The sequence below is a fragment of the Rhinopithecus bieti genome, unplaced genomic scaffold, assembly GCF_001698545.2.
Source record: "Rhinopithecus bieti isolate Rb0 unplaced genomic scaffold, ASM169854v2 scaffold_7648, whole genome shotgun sequence".
NCBI classification, from domain to species: domain Eukaryota; kingdom Metazoa; phylum Chordata; class Mammalia; order Primates; family Cercopithecidae; genus Rhinopithecus; species Rhinopithecus bieti.
This window is the reverse complement of record NW_016805609.1, coordinates 2373284-2389369: the sequence shown is the minus strand read 5'-3', so window position 1 is coordinate 2389369 and position 16086 is coordinate 2373284. Positions and strand designations below refer to the sequence as shown.

The 16086-nt window shown below is 38.0% G+C and overlaps 1 protein-coding gene and 1 long non-coding RNA gene across 15 annotated transcripts in view; one reads left to right on the top strand and one right to left on the bottom strand.

Moving 5' to 3' along the window:
- The window catches only part of TRPM3 (transient receptor potential cation channel subfamily M member 3), a 931696-nt gene that overhangs the window by 343496 nt on the left and 572114 nt on the right, over positions 1-16086 (top strand). The gene's annotated exons all lie outside the window — the stretch shown is intronic.
- LOC108530287 (uncharacterized) overlaps positions 1-16086 on the bottom strand; it is a 68239-nt gene that overhangs the window by 7534 nt on the left and 44619 nt on the right. Inside the window, exon 5 of the long non-coding RNA XR_001885789.1 lies at positions 56-202. This is a non-coding gene — a long non-coding RNA (uncharacterized LOC108530287). The remainder of the gene's footprint in view (positions 1-55; positions 203-16086) is intronic.

The window sequence follows — 16086 nt, the reverse complement described above, 5'->3', positions numbered from 1 at the left end:
CTCCTTCACTGGAGGAACTTATTGAAATCACGAGGAAATGCTTTTAGAGTCCCACCCTGAGATGGCAGGATAGGTCCAGATGTCTTGGTAAATGCCTTCTTGAGTTGCTCCCATTGTTCATGGTTTCACCACTGACAAAAGGTTCCACAAGCTTTGTCAACTCTTCTGGTTGACTGAAATTGCAACATCCCAAATTTATGTCCTTGGAAAAAAGAAAGATAATAGCACATTGTTTGGAAGTAATGCCACAGTAAAATAAATATGGGTTAAAACATTTTATGATTTTGAAAATTAACCATGTTTAAAGGAGTTCAGAATAAGAGATTATGAATTTTCAACCGAATATTCCTGCTTTCATTGAAATTTTCTGAAGGTCAATAGTTCATACAAATGTAATACAGTCAAATGAGCACTGTTTTGTTTTTAAGTGTATAGCAATTCATACATCAAAACAGCAGTATAAAATTAACATTTCATCCCCAATTGATTTACTCTTCACATACTTACTCATTCTACAATCATCTATTGCTAAGTGTCAGAAACTGTACTAGGTATTAGACATTCAAAGATGAAAAGAACAGGCCTTTGATCAAAAGGAGCTAATATTGGAATCGAGGAGACAAAGAAATTGGAAATAACAATATAACTTTATACATGTTTTCATACTGCTGAGCAGGGATAGAAACACCAAATACAGGCTGGGAAGATGGGCAAGGTTTCCTTGAAAAGGTTAACTCTTGAGCTGAGTACTGAAGGAGATACCAACTGGAAGAAGGGGTGGAAAAAACTATTCTGGATTAAGTAGAGTGGTGCAATACAGGCAAAGGCAAGGATGCATCCTAGAGATTATTGCTCATGGTGGGAACTCCCTTGAAGGGAATGAAGTATGGAGTAGAGAGGCATGTCATGGGCGGAGTGGGCTGAAGAGAGTGGCATGCAGCATAGGGACTGCATCTCTGCAGGGTCAGGGGTATATTTATAATTTATACTGCTTAGATGTACAGCTCATACTTGTTTAACAGTCTGCCTAGTTTACATTGCTCAAATTGAAGTGCAATGTGGCCACCTCCTCACCTTCTGCCTCAAAGAAGCTCCGTCGACAGCATCATTATCCCCAGCTGTGCAAATGCAGAGGCTAACCCAAATTCATTAGTCATTAAATGTGGGAATTGCTCAGCCACTGCAGGATGCTCTATTAAGAAGGTTACACTGTAGGAGGGATCTTCACTTCTCTTTCCTTTTTTTATGCCCCCTGGCAAACTCATTTTCCATATCCAAACAACTTTGCAAACTGTCTCATTGTGGAGAAACATTTTATCCTGTTTTATACATTCAAAAATGTTTTCATCCAGAATGGTAACAGCCTTAAGAGAATTATAGTAAACAAGAGCTATGGCAAGAACATCTTTCTTTTGCTCTGGACAGCTATGAAACGTTAGGCAAAGGGAATAAAGAGCAGTGTTAGTCCATGTTCATTGCTATAAAGGAATACCTGAGGCTGGGTAATTTATAAAGAGAAGAGGTTTATTTTGGCTCATGGTTCTGCAGGCTATATAGGAAGCTTGGGGCCAGCATCTGCTTCTGGTAGAAGCCTCAGGAAGCTTACAATCATGGCAGAAGGTGAAGGGGAAGCAGGCCTGTCAGAGGCAACAGAGGGAGCAAGAAAGTGAGGGAGGAGGTGCCAGGATCTTTACACAACCAGATCCATGAATGTAGAACAAGAACTCCCTCATTACCGTGGGGAGGGCACCAAGCCTGGATCTGCCCTCATGACCAAAACACTTCCCACCCGGCCCTGCTTCCAACACTGGGATCGTATTTCAACATGAGATTTGGAAGGAACAAACACCCAAATCATATCATGAGCGTTATTTTGAGTTGTCAATAGTGGCATATCACTGAGCAAAAGGAAAGCGTGTGTTTTCAGCTGTGTCCTGAATAAACACAAAGATGAATTCCGGATATCAGCTCTTTACATCTAAACTGACTTTTCCAGTAGAATCATCCTCCACCATCCTGTAAATGCCACTAACAGGTATCCTACTTAAGTGAACAGTGGAACACCATCAAGGAAACCTTCTTGAATTGAATGTAACTTACAGTAGAATTTGTGAATTTTTTCTATAAGCTCAATAATATTTTATAAATGAAATCACCCATGTGACCACAACCTGTATCAAGACATATTAATTGGCATCACCCTAGAAAGTTATTTAGTGACCTTCCCTAGTTAATACCACAGCAATCAGCACCACCCAAGGTAACCACTGTCAGATTTCCATCCCTGTATTGTATGTGTGTGTGTATACACATACTATGTTCTGCATATTATACTGTTTTGACATCTTTAAAAGACTTTTCTGGCTGAGAAGAGAATGCCCATCCTAGGGCTAACCAGTTCTTAGAGATAGCATGGTTTAGCCAGGAGCATGGCTTTGCTATACAAACTAACAATCCAGAGCCATGCCTCCTCTATCTGGCCTTTACACCCCAGACACAATATTCCTCTACCTTAATCATCCCAAGGCCAGGTACCAGGCAACTAGGGACCACCCCTATAGCTTACAGCCCACTGAAATTATTCAGAATAGCCAATCCTAACATCATTACCCTGCCTGCCTTGCCATTCTCTAGGAAACCCCAGTAAAGACTGGGGTCTAAGCTGTCCTGTAGCTCCCATCTTCTGCCTCCTAACCACCCTGGTGTTTTTCCCATGTGACCCTGTGTAGCATACAGTGCCTCCTATCTCTAGGACTTGGGAAGATAATTACCTTTGTTTTCCTGAGTCTCTCCTGTGCCTCCTCTCATGGCCACACCTGATTGGCTATCACATTAAAGTATACAAAACACACTCTATATTAGTTTTGCCTGTCTAGAACTTTGTGTAAGTCAAGTCATACAATAGGTACTCCTGTGTCTGCCTTCTTCCACTCAACACGCTCCTAAAACTTGTTCCTTTTGTCTATCGTTCTGTGCGTATGTTGCATGAATACAGCATAACTGATTTATCTTTTTTCCTGTTAGTAGACATTTGGGTTATTTCCCATTTGGGGCTCCTATGAATAAAGCTGCTATGAACATTCTTGTTGGACAAAGCACTCATTTGTCTTGTTACATACCTAGGAATAGAATTGCTGGATTATAGAGTAGGTATATGTTTGACCTTAGTAGGAACTGCCAAAGAGTTTGTCAGAATGATCATACCATTTCCTACTCCCTTTAACGTAAAATATAAGCATTTCAGTTGTCACACATTCTCACCAATTGGCATTGTCTTTTCTTCTTTTTCTCTTTTTAGTTTTAGCCATTCTGTATAGCTTTTCTCATTGTAATTATAATTCACATTTTCCTAATGAGTAATGTGATGTTAAATTTCTCATACAGAAATATCTTTAAAAACAATAACAGCAAAAAAACTTAATGGGTAAAGTTGAGCAAAGAGAGGAAGAAAATGAAGTTTTATTGAGTTACTATTGTGGCTGGAAACTAACATGCATGATTTATATGTTGTTATTTAATCTTCAATAATGAAGTCTTCTTATCTCCAGTTTTCAGATGAGGAATTTGTGATTGAGACAGTTTGAATAAAGCAGGAACAGTTTAATAATATTAATTACTTTTCACTGTGGTGAAATAAGTTAATGCACCCATAGTTCTGAGAATATGCCCTAACACATGAGAAGCATTTGACATGTTTTTGCTGTTTTGAAACATAATGCTACAAATTGTAAATAAAAGCAAATTAGCTCATGGATTTTAAGGAAAATCAGTTTAAAGTAGGCTGTAGATTTAACTATCTGAAGTTACCATCAGGAAGTTTTAGAAAATGTTGGCTGTGCCACAGGGATGTGTCTGTATTAGTAGTAGTGGTCACTCATAAAGAGTTGCTAAATGGGGTGGGCATGGTGATTCACACCTGTAATCCCAACACTTTGGGAGCCCAAGGCGGGTGGATCACTTGAGGTCAGGAGTTCAAGACCAGCCTGCCCAACATGGTGAAGCCCCATCTCTACTAAAAAATACAAAATTAGCTGGGCATGGTGGCACGCTCCTGTCATCCCAGCTACTCAGGAGGCTGAGGCAGGAGAATCACTTGAACCTGGGAGGCGGACGTTGCAGTGAGCCAAGATTGCGCCATTGCACTCCAGCCTGGGTGACAAAACGAGACTCTGTCTCAAAAGGATTGCTAAATGGGCCGAATTATCTGCTCCATTATTTCACAGAGTTTGATGGACAGTGTTTTGATGGAAAGTGTCCACACTTCAGAAAGAGGGCATAGTCTGTTATTAGTTGATTGATGAATTTGTGCCTTTAACCAAACGTCCCAGGTGCATGCTATGCATGAGATGCCATACTGCATGCTGGAGATGAAAACTTGTATGTAATTGTGGTTATCCTCTATGGATATCCTCTATGGTTACAGGAAGAAAAGATAGTCTTTGGGAATATGCTTTATCTCCCTGTCCAACCACATTTACCTCTTTAATCAGTTATATTTAGACCACCTTGAGTGGTTTTGAACACTTACTGGGTCATTGTTCTACCATCTTTGTTCCAGGACTCTGCAGTCAGCAAGATATTTTTTGTCTCCTCTAAATAAAATTTTAAATATCACAATGACACAATTTGCCAATATTTAATATTGATTTTTCCTTCAACTTTGACTTCTAAAATCTCAGACCTTACTTGGCAGAGTTCTCAAATAAATAATCAAATTTTGCCCTCAGCAGGTTGAGAGTCTAGCTTTCACAGGATACTCAGGTAACAGGAGAGCAGGTGCTCATCACTTTGTTCTAAGGTTTCTCTTTCAGTTTTCCTTTTCTATTTTAATAACTTTCTTTCCTTTTACCAAAAGAAAGCATAGTAGGGGTATTTACTTTGGTTGTAATCAGAATTCAAGAGAGAACTATAATACAAGTGTTTGAGAGAGTTTCAAACACTGCAATTCAGCGTGTGATGTATTGAGGATGGGCCTTTTAAAATGACCACAGTGATTATCCATTTTATTTATTTACATAAATCTTATGCCAAAGAGGATTTGAGATAGTGATGTTTTGCTTAAACTAAAAGTGACTTCTTTGATTAACTAAAAAAAAATTTTATACTTCCACATTCTGTTCAAGAACAAATATTGAAAGAAGGTAAATATGTCTGGTTTATCAGGAAATGGCAAAGCATATATAATGGACTCAGAACTAGAAATCAATTCAATCCAATAAATATTTTTGACCATGTCCCATGTTTCAAGCTCCATGTGTTACATTAGCAATACAAAGATGAAAATAGCATAATCTTTACAGTCTAGGATCTAACCAACTAATGTGAGGAAATTGACATGAACAATTAATCATAATGCTTTCTAATAAAAATGTAATAGAAGAACATACCAGATATTTAAGAAAGCAGTGTGTTGAAACAACTAATTTTGCTTGAGGAAAAAAGTTAACTATAAAAGGGATTGTATTTGAGTTGGGCAAATCTAAAAGATGATTAAGATTTCAATAAGGAAAGAAAGAGATAAAAGACATTCCAACGAGAGGAAAGAGTGTGTGCAGAAGCAGTGTGGTGTGAACAAGCATGGCATGTTGGGTGATTTTAAATTGATCAGGGTAGCTGAGTAAAGTAGGCATGAGGGAAAAGTAGGCAGTGTAGCATAGGCTAGGACTGGAAACAGGAAGGACCTCATGTGCAGTGCTCAGTAGTTCGAACTTTTACATTTTAACATGTTGAAATGTTCTTAGGGCAAAATGTGTTCAACAGATATCTACAGAAATCACCTGTGTGACAAAGTCTGGACTAGGAACTAGAAACTCAATGACAAGTAAAAATTCATTCTCAGCCCTTAGAAATCCCAAGTAGAGCTAGACTAACATGGAAAGAGTGGTGATTCCAGGACAGGTGGTTTCAATATGATGGGAGGAAGAAGCATGAAGGAAGGCTGTGTTTGCTCTGCACCTGAGAGAACACATTTTATTAACTACCAAGGTAATAGTGATTATGTGAATAGCCAAAAATTAATGTATCTGTCATGTCATTTCTGATTTTGCTTTGGTATGGAGAGGATGATTACAATATATTTGAAAAGAAAAAAGCATGCTGGAACTCCACTTTCACAGATTTGGTGTTCAAAGCACAGACATATTCCTCTAAAAGGAAAGCTGAAATAGAGTTGATTTAATTGATTCTTCTGAATGGCCCAGAGACAAAGCTGTTGGACTTCATGGCCTTAACCAGTTTTGCTATCAATAATACAAGAGATGGATGCTTAAATGTAGCTTTCTCACAGGGGAAATGCTGTCACAGGAGCCAATGACCTAAATTGTCTTCAAACATCAAACTTTCTAAAGTGAAGAGGACACATCTGCTCTTTGAATATTAAACTAGTCACTAAACTGGGTCAGAAGGCCTACAAAGAGTGCATTTACAGCATAGAAAGTGATGTCTTGGGTTTTCATTACCTTGAAGAAATTAAGTTTATTTCCTGTGCACATTGCTTCCGATGAAAGATTTTTTGTGTGATACTCACCTTTGACAACATAGCTATGTGCCAATTTTTACAGTTCCTTAACTGAGTTTGAACTAAGTCCTTGGGAATGAATCATTCCATCCTACCTGTACTCCCTGTACTCTCCTAGCCCTGTCTTCACTTATACATACACGCAAAATTCAACCTTCCCTTCGGTCATTAGAAACAGTCTTAATAATCATTTCAGATTGCTTTGGCACATTTTCCTACATTAGTTTCCATGGAAGAAGGAAATCATTGAGGACTAAGAGAAGACTTGGGTTGAGTGATTTGATTGATCAAGAGTGACTGACTGTGGAGGTATTGTGGGTGTTCAAGAGAAAAAAAAATCCACAACCATCTCAAGAGCAGGGATCGTGTCTTATTTATGGGTTATTCCACATTATCAATCCTGAAATCACTGATGCTCATTTGTTTCCTGAATGAATGAGTAAATGAGTAGTCAGAAGTAGAGGCATTAAGTGTATTATTTCAAGAGAATAAGCAGTGGAGGAGAGAGAACTTAGCAGATGGGTTTCTGGTGTGGCGTGGCCCAGAAGAAAGGTCTATTTACGTTTTAGATACATGAGAAAAAGCAAGTAGAGAAAGAGAGATTTAAAATGCTAGCATGATTTGGGAAGAAGAAAGAATAAGTCATGTCCCATGCCAGGATAGAAAATGTAACTTATACTCAACCCGAGATCCATGGTGCATTTGTGTTATGTCTCTAAGCTTCCTTCCATTCATTCAATATTTAATAATAGCTATTATTTATTAAGCATTTACTATGCGTAAGGCAACGGGGTTTTCTTGCAAAGGAGAAGTCTAATGGGAAGCACAATATAAATATTCGTTGAATAAGTCAGTGGGTGAGGAGTGAACTTCATCTTCAAAGACGAATGGAAGAGCGGTTAGAGGCAGAAGGTTTCTGATGGGGAAGGAAGGGAAGTAGAGACTCTTATGCTTTAATCATCTTAAGATAATCATAGTTAAGATTTAGGAGATGATTACTGTATGCCAGGTAGTATGTTATACATTTTACTTATATTACTTCATATATACCTCCCAGGTGAGTTTGGGTTAGTATCCTCATAATTCATAGTTAAGGGAACTAGATTTATTCCTAGAGTTAATTAGACTGAAGGATCTATTGTGACGAGCTAGGATTTAAAATTAGAGATTCTGCCTCCAGAGGTTATCACTTCCTGAGAGTGAAGGAATGAGGCTGGAGGTTTGAGTATCCTTTAGTTCTAATTTTTCAATGGTTTCTTATCTTCTCATGCTTATATCTTTATTGCTAGATGGATTGTGTACTCATTTAGGGTAAAGACATTGACTTGGCATCTTCGAATCTCCCTCAGAGACTAATAAAATTTTCCTGACTCCTGGTAGTTGATTGAATATTTGTTTATTAAATTACTTGTTAATCAATGGAGTTAAAATTTGAGATATAAAATCAGGAATCAAAATCAGAAAAGAATTTATTTTGTAAAACATGATGAAACAGAAATATATCTATCCCTTGAGATGTGACTAATAAGATCTGAAGTCAGACTGTGTCAGGAAAAACTTCTAAAATGAAGGCATGTACAACTTCTTTCATTGTAAAAATAAGAGACTACAGTACACTGTCAGACACATAAAACAATCAGTATACATCAATAGGGAGATAGAATATCATAGTCATTGGGGTTACACTGCATATTCTGGTCTCATCTCAATAACTGGTGACTTTGGGTAAATGACTTACTCTGTTTAAACCTCAGTTTCCTCATCTGTAAAGGGAATAATAATGATACCTCCTTTCTAGGGTTGTTAAGATCAAATAAAGTAACACAAAGAGCTTAACTTTGAATGAATAAAAGAAAGCTTAGCATTATAACACAAGTGTAGAGTGGATCTCAGGTTGAGCGTAAGTTGTATTTTCTCATTTTCTATCCTGGCATGTGGATGACTGGCCTAATGAGCTTGCCCCCAGATGGTGGGGGAAACCGATCTAAAGGTAAAATCACAAACAAGCTATTGAATCATTAAAAAAGTCTCACAACAGAGAGGAGGGGTGAGCTGGTATATAACATTGTACCTATCCTGTACCCTTCAAGGAGGTGAGGATTATGAGTAATGGTGAGAGGTGCGAGAGAGCTCTTTTTCTATAAAGTGCCTAAGATATTGGAAGTACTGACTGATATGATCTGAATGTTTATATCCCCTGCAAATTTATGTGTTGAAATTCTAATTCCTAAGGTGTTGATATTAGAAGGTGGGATCTTTGGGGAGGTACCTAGGTCATAACGAAAGAGCCCTGAATGACAATGAATGACATTAGTGTCCTTATAAAAGAGGCTCCAGAGAGCTGCCTTGCATCTTCCACTATGTGAAGACAGAGTGAGAAGGCACTATCTATGAACCAGAAAGTGGACCATCACCAGATGCCAAATCTGCCAGGTGCCTTCATCTTGAACTTCCCAGGCTTCAGAAACGTGAGAAATAAATTTTTTATAAGCCTCCTAGTTTACAATAGTTTGTTGTAGCAGCCCAGATGGACTAAGACATCAGCTAATACTGCTTTGGCTTCGGTGTCATGGTGTGAAGCCTAAGTATTACGGGATAAGCACTTGTCCCTCATGTGAACAGTGCAGTCTGGCACTGGCACCATGCTGATGGCTCTGGGAGAGAAGAAAGTGTGGCAATGCCTAGGGAGGCATGAGTACCAGTCCCTGAATGGTGGGTCTGGATGTAGTGACATTTGTGAAATGCTGTCATAGGTTTCACTGGCCACTGAAATTTCCAGGGGGCTCCAAGGAACCTTTGGAGAACACTTGACGGGGAGAAGTAATCTTCTGGTTTTTGAGGTTATAAACAGAGAATTATGCTGTAATTATATCCATACATTTACCACTTCCAGGCCAGTGTGGTCAGGGGAATGGGAATTATCTAGAATTTTAGAGTTGAAAAGAATGTAACTGGTCATCTGGTCCAATTTTATTCGTTATCCTGAGGTCTAGAGAGGCTAAGTGATTTTGCAAGACCACACATAGCATGATCTGTTTAACAAAGCTTGGATGATAGGGGAGCATTCTCCACTTCATATACTCACTACTTACTAGCATCGTGTCAATTGCAACTCAGCTGAATAGTGTGTGAAAGTAGTTACATTAAACCAGAAAACACCAGTAGGAACATCCCAGTAACCTGGCTTGCTCTGTTTCCCCACGCGTATCTGCTCCTTTACCTCTCTTCAAGTTTGGTGTCCAGCTAACAGGGGATATAAAAACAAGCTTCATTAATTCCTTCACACTAAATAAATACATTAATGTTGAGGTGCCACTAGGTTCACACTGAGAATTGTTGGATTTTACTGCTTATTTCTCAGTGGTGGCTTTCATTTTCTTTTTGTTACTTTTCTGTTTGGGGTTGTGTCAGTAGTGGACATCAGAGTAACCCATGGTCCTTATAAAGGGGCTAATAAGAGATAAGTAAATAGATTGCACATGTCCCAGTGATGACTGCACAGCTACTGTCACACAGTGAAATTCCCATGGCCCGAGCATGTATCAAATACCTGCTGGTTTTGGGTGAATTTTTGCATCCTTTTCTTTTCCTCCTCATTGCAGGATGTACTTGAGAGTCCTGGATGGTTTTAGGAACCTTCTTATCTACATCTTTCCCTTGCTGGACAGATTTAATCATAGACTCTGTCCTTTCCACATGTCTCTAACTTTGTGCCATCTGTGATACTTGGCAGCTGCTAGTTACATCCCAAGTTCCTCTTGGCCCCAACATCTATTGGTGTGGATGAAACTAGAAGTATTGCATCTGTTGGCAATGTCTTTTAAAACCACTGATTGGTGATTTTGTCACCTAGGATGTTGAGATAATCATCTCTCTTCTGCATGGCACTGTTGAGGACTTTGGAATTTAATTTACAGCTATTTTTAAGCCCTAAGTTGCAGAGAACACATAAGCTTGAATAGTGGGACTTTTTTCTGGTCCTATATGGTATATATTTGGTTCTAGGAAAAATTCACTGGTGCCAATGAGAAAGGAATACAGGATTGGAAGTATCAGAAAGTTCTCTGTGATAAGTAAGTTTTAAGCTCAGAGAAGTTTGGAAGAACCTTTAAACTAAAAAATGTACATATATATTCACATATAAATATGTTAAATGCACATAGTATTAAGTGTAAATACTGTGCAAACATAAGTTAAACATATATTTAATATATACTACATATATATGTGTATGTACATATGTATATATACATAAAATGTTCGCCAGTTGTATATAAGTCCTAAAGTTAGGATATATGTGTACTGTATATATAAAAAAAGTTAGGATATATATGGTATGTAAAAGTTATATCCTAACTTTAGGATATGTGTACTGTATATAAAAAAGTTAGGATATATATGGTATATAAAAGTTATATCCTAACTTTAGGATATATGTGTACTATATATCTTAATACATATAGCATATATCCTAAGTGTTCAGAATATCACTACAAGACAGAGTTACAATTTCTATTTTTTATATATTTTCTGAGTTTTCTCTTTTTTTTAAATAAGCATAGAGCATTTTATAAAAAGGAACAAGCAAACATTTTAAAGCGACCCCTCCCAGAGTCTTTCTGACAGCAAACCATGAAAGCTGCCAGAGTCAGGAAGGACATAGGAAACTGCTAGTGTTGCCTGGGCGCTGGCCAAATAGGTCACAGGAATTGGTTTCTTCCCCCACCTTCTTCTCTGAAGCACCAGCAATTTTGAGCCAGGGTGATACACGTGATCAATGAAATGACTGCCATGGGACGATCAGATAGACTCCAGCAGCTGTTCTAGAGGTAAATTCTGATCATTTCTGAAATCTGAATTTTTATTTTCTTGCAAATAGTGCCGGGTAGTCTGTTCCCATTCACTCACAGAAGTTTCAGAAACATACATTTACTTGACCACCACTGTTAAGTTGATGTGGAAGTTAATGTTTAATTATGAAGGACTGTTTGTTTACAGATAATGATTGCAACACCCAAGGCAAATAAAATCTGCAAGTGCCATGTTAGGTTCTTGTACCTCCTTCATCACTTTATTGAGTGTGTGTGTGTGTGTGTGGTGTGGACGCATGCACACTCACAGAGGATGGGCGTTCCAACAGTCATTGGGAGGTCCTCTAAGCTTGTCATCGACTGGGTCTCGTTTTGTCTCTAAGCCTCTGGAAAAGCTCCGTAGCACCCAGAGGCAACATAGTATGTGGTCTTTGTTTTGTCTCTGATTTCCTGAATCACATTATTCTAATGACTTTCAATTAAAAATTTAACCATGGACATGATTACCTTGTTCCTTCAGGTCCTAGAAGGGTAGTTTCAGCAATTTTTAGTAGTTTTCTTTTTTTTTTAAAAGGCAACTAGATGTAAAAATTGATTGAAATAAGAGGAACACACACACACAGTCTATGCTGTTTTAATTCTGGGTAGAAGTATAGCATTTGCAACATTGTTCTGAATTTACATAATTTTTTTCTGATCACTGGTCTATTTTAAGATGGGAGCAAATGAACTTAGTTTTGAAACATTAACTTCACTTAAAATCACATTTGGTCCTCCAGAAACAAGAAAAACTGATTTTGGAAAGTGTCTTATTTGAATAAACACCTTTGTTTAACCCTTAAATGGATAAAGCCAAGGTGGTCTCCAGAAAAGAAAACTACACACTCACTTTGATTTAACCTAGGTGATCATAGATGAAGAGAATTGTAATTTTATAAGTTATTCTGATGAAAACTCCAGGTCTCTCATGGCTATCTGGGTGAAGAAGGGACAAATCTTCACAGCTATTAGAATGGAATAAATGGAAATTCTTTCTTTCCTTCCCTCCCACCCTCCCTCCCTCCCTTCCTTCCTTCCTTCCTCCCTTCCTTCCTTCCTTCCTGACACAGAGTCTCATTCTGCTGCCCAGGCTGGAGTGCAAAAAAATGCAGTCTCAGCTCACTGTAACCTCTGACTCCTGGGTTCAAGCAATTCTCCTGCCTCAACCTCCCTAGTAGCTGGGATTACAGGCGCACGCCACCATGCCCGGCTAATGTTTGCATTTTTAGTAGAGACGAGGTTTTGCTATGTTGGCCAGGCTGGTCTCCAACTCCTGACCTCAGCTGATCCGCCCACCTCAGCCTTCCAAAGTGCTGGGATTACCGGCCTAAGCCACCATACCTGGCCTCAAATTCTTTAAGAGGTAATTTACTCTTCTACCTGTTTAAGATTTGTGGTAAGAGCTCATAAAAAACTGTCCAAGATCTTAAATAGAGGGATCTCCCTTCATGCCCCACCTTACCTCTCAATCTCGTGTTCTTTCATGAGAGAAGAAAAAGAAGGGAATCTAAAAAATGGTTTCATCTTTTATACATGATGCCAGAGTCAGTTTTACCCCTTCTGCATTCATTTAATAAGCAGATCTTTTGTTAGTAAAAACAGGAGAGTTTTTGTTCACTTAAATTTTAACAGCCAAATGTAATCAGACACTCAAGTCCAAGAAGCAAAAAGGGAAATAGTAATATGCTTTGTGAACCCTATTCCAGTTAAGAACCAAGGCATTTCCCAGGGCTTGGATTACAGTCCATTTTGTAGATAGTCATCTGTTGGGATGGTATGGCTCCTCTTCTGAATACAAAGTAGTTGTTTTGGATGGAGTATGCTAAGAGGACTTAGACCTTTCTGGAGCTATGTGCGCTTTCAAAACTGGAGAGCCTTATGACTGTCCTTTTTCTCATCCTTGCTATAAACCCTAACTGTATCCCATAAGATCAACATTATATTGCCGAGTTGAGTGTGTGTATTCTGTGATCATAGAGGATGGATTTTTTTTCTTGAATGATGTAAATGATTAAACCAGAGGCACAGTTTGATTTTAGTACCTACTTTTATAATAAGATCTAATGTACCAGAGAGTAGTCACTGTGCCAGGCACTGTGTGTGACACTTTTATGCACCTAATGCATTCAATTCTCCCAACAGACCTATATATGATTGCCCTCTTTCCCTATAAGAAAATTAAGTTTATAGAGTTCGATCTTACACTGCTAGTAAATGGTAGAGCTGAGGTTTGAACCTAATCTGTGCCTTACCCACTAACTAATTTTCTCCTCCTATATTCCTCTTCTATTTCTCATGGAATAATAGGGATTCTCTAAAACAGAACACAACATATAGAAATAGAAAAGAAGTAGAGAAGCAGTCAAGGGAATAAAATGAGAATATGCAGGACTAGAAGATGATTCAAATTTCAATCCTAAATTATGTCAGAAATAATTTCTACAAGAGGAAGGACTTTGTCTTTTCTTTTCATTCTTACATCCCTAGCACCTAGCACAATGGTTGACAAATGGAGGCAACCAAATTTTTTAAAATTTTTTTTAAAATTTATTTTATTTTTTTAAATTTTACTTTAAGTTCTGGGATGCCTGTGTACAATGTGCAGGTTTGTTATACAGGTATGCAGGTGTCATGGTGGTTTGGTGCACTTATCAACCGATCATCTAGGTTTTAAGCCCTGAATGCATTAGGTATTTGTCCTAATGCTGTCCCTCCCCTTGCCCCCCACCCCCAACAGGCCCCGATGTATGATGTTCCCCTCCTTGTGTTCATGTGTTCTCATTGTTCAACTCCCACTTAGGAGTGAGAACATGTGGTGGTTGGTTTTCTGTTCCTGTGTTAGTTTGCTGAGATTGATGGCTTCCGGCTTCATCCATGCCCCTGCAAAGGACATAAACTCATTCTTTTTTATGGCTACATAGTATTCCATGGTGTATATGTACCACATTTTCTTTATCCATTCTATCATTGTTGGGCATTTGGGTTGGTTTCAAGTTTTTACTGTTGTAAATAGTGCGGCAGTAATCACTTGTGTGCATGTGTCTTCATAGTAGAATGATTTATAATGCTTTGGGTATATACCCAGTAATGGGATTGCTGGGTCAGATGGTATTTCTGGTTCTAGATCCTTAAGGAATCACCACACTGTCTTCCACAATGGTCGAAATAATTTACATTATCACCAGCAGTGTAAAAGTGTTCCTATTTCTCCACATCTTCTCCAGCATCGTTTCCTGACTTTTTAATGATTGCCATTCTAACTGGTGTGAGATGGTATCTCATCGCAGCTTTGATTTGCATTTCACTAATCATGATTAGCTTTTTTTTCTCATATTGGTCACATAAATGTCGTCTTTTGAGAAGTGTCTGTTCATATCGTTTGCCCACTTTTTGATGGGTTGTTTGTGTTTTTTCTTGTAAATTTAAGTTCTTTGTAGATTCTAGATATTAGCCCTTTGTCTGATGGGTAGATTGCAAAAATTTTCTCCCATTCTGTAGGTTGCCTGTTCACTCTGATAGTAGTTTCTTTTGCTGTGCAGAAGCTCTTTAGTTTGATTAGATCCCATTTGTCAATTTTGGCTTCTGTTGCAATTGCTTTTGGTGTTTTAGTCATGAAGTCTTTGCCCATGGTTATGTCCCGAATGGTATTGCCTAGGTTTTCTTCTATGGTTTTTATGGTTTTGGGTTTTACATTTAAGTCTTTAATCCACCTTGAGATAATTTTGCATAAGGTGTAAGAAAGGGGTCCAGTTTCTGTTTTCTGCATATGACTAGCCAGTTTTCCCAATACCATTTATTAAATAGAGAATCCTTACCCCATGTCAGCTTTGTCAAATATCAGATGACTGTAGATGTGTGGTGGTATTTCTGAGCCGTGTGCTCTGTTCCATCGGTCTATATATCTGTTTTGGTACCAGTACCATGCTGTTTGGTTACTGTAGCCTTTTAGTGTAGTTTGAAGTCAGGTAGCATGATAGGAGGCAACCAAGTATTTTTAAACAAATGAATGTATATGTTGTGCCTTCATAAATTTATCACAACATTTAATGTAAGAGCTACATGATAATGACCAAAAAGTAGAAGATACTAATTTTGTCAATTCAAATGAATGTTGCCATATTGATCTTAAAGAATCAGAAATTTAGAATCACAGCAGGAAGAAATTGAATACCTAATGTATTCTGTCTTTGTTATTCTTAACAATTCCTAAGAAATCTAATTGTTATTACTGGTAAATATCTTCCTAACCAGATCCCAAAATTTCAAATTGAATTAATTTTATAATTTATTAAGTATTAAGAAAGAAAAGCTAAAAAAATCCCTGCTTAGTAAATTGAAGAAGTTAGCATTACTGCTATTAGAAAAACAAATTTACAAGAAATCACAGTTAAATTTTAATAAATTCATGTCTCTTCATACTTATGAAAATTGGTAATCAGTGAGTTTTCTTTTTTATAGTTTAAAAACTATATTCAGGTTGCTCCACTGCAGAGTTCCAGAGGGCACCATTCATAGTGTTGTGAATGTATCTGAATAGAGCTCTGGGATTAGGGGTGTTCCCATTTCACAGCCATCAACACCTCTGCCTTTTCTTTTCTCTATAAAGACAATTTAGGCCAAAGCAACAGATTCCCATTTGTTTCATTTTAGCACTTATTAAGTACCTCTGTCAGATGCTGGGCTAGAAGCTTGCAAATGAGTAAGACATGACCCCTAGAA